Source organism: Tetrao urogallus (genome assembly GCF_951394365.1).
Source record: "Tetrao urogallus genome assembly, chromosome: 23".
In the NCBI taxonomy this organism is placed as follows: Eukaryota; Metazoa; Chordata; class Aves; order Galliformes; family Phasianidae; genus Tetrao; species Tetrao urogallus.
In genome coordinates, this window is record NC_136836.1 from 2335223 (window position 1) to 2342189 (window position 6967).

Genomic DNA, 6967 nt, shown 5'->3' on the forward strand with positions numbered 1-6967 from the left:
CAGAGCTGCACCCAGCGCCCAGCCCAACATCACAGCAACCCCCCCGGGGGCTGTGGGTGCTCCTCCTGCCCGTGCTGCGTTCCAACACCTCCTTCTTTCCCCGGGCTTGCCCGGGCCCTGCCCGGCACCGCCAACCCGGTGCCTCCCCCCCCCCGGCCCAACCCAGCCCCACCGACCCCTGATGCTCCCGGGGGCGTGGGAACGTGGTGCTGGTGGGGCTTTGGGGGCTGCACCCCGGGGTCCTGGCACCGTGCTGGGTCACGGCCTTCCTGCACGTGCCAAGGGATGCAGTGCTGGGGTGACGGTGGGGTCACGCACCCCCCAGCTATAGGCGTATTTGGGGTCCCTTCTGAAAGCCCCACATCCCACACAGAACAGAGAGGGAAACGCCATTCCCAGGATCTCTCGGTGAGGTGGGGTCCCCCCTGCTCCCAGCACAAAACCAGGCAACTCCCCACCCCCCCAGTAAAGAAAGGGCCCCAGGGCTGCCTTCCCCCCCACCCCTATTTGCTCTTTGCACGGGCGGCACCGAAACCTCAATGGACTCTGAACCCCCTTTTCCCAGCACAGAGGGGGAAGGGAGGCCGGGACCCCCCTGCAGAGGAGAGCCACTCTCCCCTATAGAAACCCTATAGAGATCCCATATGGCAAATACCGCAGATGGGATTGGCAACAGCTTGAATGGCTCTGGAATAAATGCATTCATGGGGGGAGATGCATTTACCCACCCCAGGGTCTCCAAATCAGACATCATGAGACACTGTCCTGGTCTCCCCTAGCAGGACATGGGGGTGGGACAGCCCAGGGTGGGCTCCTACCCCAACCAGCCCCAAGTGCCCCCATGGACATAGAACCAACCCCACAAGGAGGTGGGAGAGGCTGCAATGGCCCCATTAGGGAATGGGGTGGAAAAGCTCCTTTTCCGATTGCCCCAGCTCTGCACACAAAGGTCGCACCCAGGAGCACAGCCATGTCACCACAGCCACCAGCCACTGCATCAGGCTCCCCAAATGTCACCCAAACCCCCATGCAAGGGACAGGAGCACCCTGAGCATCTCCTGCCTACAGGGCATGGTGTGGGTGGTAGGACATAACCCAAACCAAGCTCTGCAGCGGCACAAGGAAACGGGGCTGAGCGCATTGCGCTTGGGGGTGTTTTTGAGGAGGGGGGCAGCACCGTGTGGCTCTCAACATCCCATGCTGTTTGCAAACAAAGGCAACCAAGTGCTGGGAGGGACGGGCAGCCCCACAGCCCCCCCCCGGAATGGGGCCACGCACAGCACAGCGGGAAGAGAACCCCCCCCTCCCTTCGTCCCCAGCTGGCACCGAGCAGCAGCGGCCGCAGGAGGGGGGATGAATACCGACCCCAAGCCCTGCAAACCCGACGGCAGCAGCAGGGCCTGGGATGGCTCCAGGAGAACAGAGGAGCACAGAGAAGGCTGGACGAACGCCCGGGGACCGAAGGGATTAAATGCCAACCCCAGCTGCCAGCGGGGCCCCCGAGAGAACCCACCCCGATATGGGGCACAGGGCTGACAGCACAGCCCAGAGCTCGGGGACGTGGTGACACAGCTGTCACCAGCACCCCCCGCCCCACAAAGCCCCTATGCCTCCAGCCAGCTCAGCTCCCCCCTCTGAGCATTCACGGTCCCTCATCCCATTGGGGGGGGGGGGAGGGGGGGGGTGACATCCCTTAGCACGTGGGGGGCTCGGAGGGGTTTGGGGGCACAGCAAGAGAGAGAAAAGGGCAGATAAAGGCGCAAAGAGGAAGCCGGGACGGGACGAGGGGGGGGGCAAGGGGGGGAAGTTGAGCAACACCCGCACCATTTCGTGGCCACTTCTGATTTCCAGCCGCTCCCACCCCCCACCCAGCACTGCGAGGGGACCCCCGGGGGGTGCACAACCCAAAGCACACCCCAGCTGGGGGGGCTGCACGGCTCGCCCTCCCCCCCCCACGCTCCCTTTCATACACAGCCCCATAGACCCTTCCCAACACCCCTCTAAAGCTGCACGAGGGAACGAGGGGGGGCACCTTACCGGCAGCCGTCCCGCAGAGGCCGATCGGAGCGTCCTGAGCTGGGGGGGTCCCTGAGGGGTGGCGTAGGGCCGGTACGGGCGGTTGCAGCAGGCGTTGGGCATCGGGGGGCTGCCCAAAACCGCAGCCCCCCCAGGTTCCGCCGATCCCATCGCCGTTTTCTTCGGAGGGCGCTGGTAGAGAGCGGGGGGCAGGACGGCCGTGCCCCCCCCCGCAGCGGGTGACAGCCCCCGGGGCAGCCGCAGCATGGCGAGGTGCGTGCCGAGAGCCCGGCCCCCGGGGTTGGGGGGGGGGGGGGGGGGACGACAAAGCGCTGCTGGGGGGTTGGGCTGCTGGGGGTCACAAACTGCCCGGCTGCATTTTGGGGCTGGGGGGGGGGGAGGGAGGGGGAGGGGGGGGAGAAACCGGGCGCGGAAAAAGAGCAGCCGGAAAATCGAAAGGGAGAGAGGCGGGGCGGGGGGGGGGCCGGCGGCAGAACCGGACGGAAAAGGCGCGTTCTGCCCCCCAAATCGCCCGCGCTCGGCCCGGATGGGGCCGGCAGGGCCCGGAGCAACGGGAGCGGCCCGGGGGAGGCGCGGTTCGGTTCCCCCCCCTTCCCGGTCCCCTCCTTCCTTGTCCTTTTCCTTCGCTTCTTTTTTTTTTCCTTCCTCCCTTTAAGCGCCAAACGCCGTGCCGCGAAATTCGGATTTCCCGCGGAAAATGCCGCGCGCTGATTGGTTGCGGCTGCCGAAGCCCCGCCTCCCGGCAGCCCGCGGCGCCCGGCGGGGGAGGGCCTTAAAGGGGCCGCGCAGAAAGGGAGGGGCAGGGATAGATATGCAAATCAGGGGGCGGGACCTCATTAGCACCACTTGCTCGGGGTCCGCGGAAGGGATCGGGATCGGAACCGCGACTGAATTATCTTTTTTTCCCTTCCTTTTAAGCCCCCCCCCGAACTCCGTGAGTTCCAACCCAGGGGCTGCGCACCTCCCGCCCGCCCCAAACGCAGCGCAGGGACTGGGGGGAGCCGATGCTCTGTGCTGAACAGGAGCCTCTGACCCCGTGATCCCCAATCTCAGTAGTTTCACCCAAAATTGACCCACAGTTTAATCCTGAGGCCGCTCAACATCTGCATTCCTTCCGTGGAATACTTCTCCTCCTCATCCTCTTCTTCCTTCTCTTCTTCCTCCTCCTTCCCCTCCTCATCACTATCACCCTTTTCATCGCTGCACCCCACTCCCATGCCGGGGAAGCCCAGCCTTTGGCTGGTATCGTTCACACCCACTGAAGATCTTTCCTGCAAATCAGCCACCTCCAAGCCCGACACACTGCTACAGATGGGGGACCCAGCTTAGGGGGACACCCAACATCTTGTCCTGATCCTCCAGCCTGGAGCAGACATTTGTCTACAGCAGCCCTGGGACCTTGGGGCAGCACACAAAGCCACCAAGCTGCCAGCACTGCAGGACACCGTGTCCCTCTGCCAGCAGCACGGCACGGCTTGGCAGCTCAGCTCGCCCAGACCTCCACCGTCCCACCATGGGGAGATGGCAACTGCTGCCAATTTCAGCCAAATCGGGGCCGTGTGGGGAGACGTCAGCCCTCAGGATGGGGATGGGGGGTGTGGAAAAGGCTGGGGCTGGCAGGCTGTGCCTCCACAGAGGAACCCCTCCAGTTCCTGCTCCATCTCACCTTCAGTTGTTCATTTAGGGAATGCATCATCATGGACAACAGCAAGGTGATAAATGTCGATCCCATCCCTGCCATAAAGATGATGCAGAGAAGGATCAGCACAAGGAGGGACACCAGGAAGAAGTGGAAGATGTTCCAGCAGTGCTGTGGGGTGAGGAGGGGGCTGAGTGCCACCCCATGTGAGGGTCACCAAAGAAACACAGAATATCCCCAGTGGGATCCACAGGGATCGCTCAGTGCAGCTCCTGGATCCACACGCAGCACCATCCGAAATCTAAACCGTGTCTGAGTGAGGCTCTTCCCTCTCTGCCCTGGAGACGGCAGCAGAGGGCTGAGAACCGCTTCGGAACGGCGGGGGAGCGGGAAGGGGCGGATGGACGGAAGGACACAGGGATGGACAGAGGGATGGAAGGATGGAGAGATAGAGGGACACAGATATGGAAGGACAGAGGGACGAAAGGATGGAGGGACGGAGAAAGACAGGGAAGGAAGGATGGAGGGATAGAGGGACGGAAGGACAGAAGGATGCATGGATGGAGGGACAGAAGAAGAGAGGGACAGGACATGGAGATGGAAGGACAGAGGAATGGAGGGACACAAGAACAGCGGGATGGAAGGACAGAGAGATGGAAGGACAGAGGGGTGGAGGGACAGAGGGATGCGGGGATGGAGGGACAGAAGGATGGAGGGACGGAGGGACATAGAGATGGAAGGACAGAGGGACACGGGGACAAAGGGATGCACTGATAGAGGGATGGAAGGACAGAGATGGAAGGACAAAGGGACATGAAGATGCAGGACATGGAGATGGAAGGACAGAGGGATGGAGAGATATAGGGATGCAGGGACACAGGGATGGAAGGATAGAGGGATGAAGGGATGCAAAGGCACAGAGACACAATGACAGAGGGATGGAAGGAAGGAGAGATGGAAGGACTGAGGGAAACAATGATGTGGTGACACAGGGATGGAAGGAAAAGGGACACAGGAATGGAGGGACACATAGAGGGAGGGGGGGGACTAAAGGACTCAGGGACTTGTAAATGCAGACACACAAGGAGGCAGTCGGAGAGGGGCAGGGACAGGGGGTGCACACGTGGAGGGACATGGGGATGGTGGCTTCCACCCCAGGGCACCAACAGGGTCCCCAAGAGTGCAAACCAGAACACCTGGTGGGTTCTCCAGCAGCTGATATGCACAGCCTCCCTGCCCAGATGGGAACATGGTGCTCAATGGGGCAATGCTACTCCCGCAAATGGAGCTGTGGGGTTTTACAGCCCCAAAAGAGATGGGGAAAAGGTGAAGATGAGGGAAAGAGTGGTGGGGGTCACCACCTCCATGGGCTTCGAGGTACTGATCAGGATTGTTGTCCCCATGTCAATGGAGATGAGCACAGACATGATGAACTTGATGCTGGGGTGGTTGAGGAAACAGTCCAGGCTTATCTTGGAGATGTATTCCCAGTTGTCCCAGGGGTCCTGGAGGGGGGACACAGCAGGAAGCCTGGGGGTGTCCCCACATCCAATGGGCTGTGGACGTGGCCCCACTTCAAACCCATCAGCAGTGGCTGCAGCAAGGACAGGAGGAGGGGTGAGATTGGAAGAGGCAGAGCGGCAGCACGGAGGTGAAAGGGTTAACGTGGAGTCTCAAACTGGTCAGGCTCCAGTGTGGAGCCAGAGGGACGCTGGTGGAAAAGGACAGGAGACGTGGGACACGTGCCAGCACTCCTAGAGCCGTGCTGCTCCAGTGTCACCAGGAGCATTCCCAGCTATCCCAGCAGCATCCCTCCCCTGTCCCAGCCTGCTTCCTCAAGCTGCACATGGGGAAACTGAGGCACGGGGGAGCTCAGGGACACAAAGCCCTTTGTGGCCACCCCCAGCCCCACCACGGGGCCAACATGCCCCACATCCCCCCTGCTGATGCTCCCTATCCCCATGTCCGACAGGGCCCTAGATGGTTCCCACCCCGAGGATGATGATGGAGGGGGGGCAGTTTGGGTTGCCCTGTGTGACCGAGTAGGCTTGAGCCCACCACAAAGCTCCATGCGCAATTAAACCCATTAATTAGCAGTAACGAACCTTCCTTTCTCTTTTCCAGCTTTTGCTTCCCTGTTACCTCTGCAAACGTTGAGGCTGCACATGGGGTCCATTTGGTCTTGGGGTGGGGGGGCTGAAGGGAAAGAGCAGCTTTGGGGCAGAGCTGGAGCCCAAAATACAGCAGTGGCCACAAGTGCTGACGGCAGTGTAGCTGCCCCTGCTGGATGCACGTGTGCACACGCGTGTATGTGCACACGTATGTATGCATGTGGGCATGAATGCATAGGGCTGCACGCGTGGGGAGCGGTGCACAGGGAGGGGTGCACACTTGTGGGGTGTGTGAGCCCCTATTAAGGCTGTGCACACGCGTGTGCTGTTGGTGCTCCCATTCATGGGGTGTGCACACACACGTGCTGTCCCGCAGCCGCAGTGCATTTGTGCACGTATGTGCACGCACACGTGTGTGCCAGCACAGCACGCTGGTGGCTGCCGCCCTGTTGCAGCAGGCATTTGCAAGGGGAAAAGCGCACGCAAGCACACATAAAAACACGACTGCATGAAGGCACACACACACACACAGCCCCAACCCCCTCGTGCAAACCCACGCGCGTTGCACCCCGAGCCGCGCAGCCGTTCACGAGGCCACGCGTGTGCCGCTTCCCAGCTCTGCTGGGCTCGCTGGCTGCGGGCCGGGAGGCCTTGGCCGGGCCGGCAGAGGGAGGAGGAGGAGGGAAGTGCGGCTCAGACAGCGCGGCGCCAGCAAACACCTGCAAACAGCTCCGGGCACACAATGGCAAATACAGGTGGGGAACCGCCGGAGCGGCCCCGTCACGCCGCCGATTGCATCAGACTGCAGGCTGCCAGGAGCCGGCCCGGCCACGGCACCGCTCGGGGCCGCGTTCCCAGAACCCCCCCCCTTACCTCCCCCCCCATCCCCCCCTTTTTTTCATATATTTTCTTGCTCCGTTCCCATCCCCGAGATGAAAGCGGAGCGCATCGCAGCACCCGCGAGTTGATGGGGTTGGCCAGAAATGTGCTCCTCCGGTCCGTTCCAGCCCCCCGATTTGGGGAAAGAGAGGGGAGTTGGGGGGGGGGGGGGGGGGGGGTATTTTTAGCATTTTATTTTAAAAAATTGGGGAAAAAAAAAAAAATCCTGTTGCTTTTCCATGGAAAGCACCGTGACGCAGCACGGTGTGTGGCTGGGGACCCGGCACAGCGTCTGTCCCCA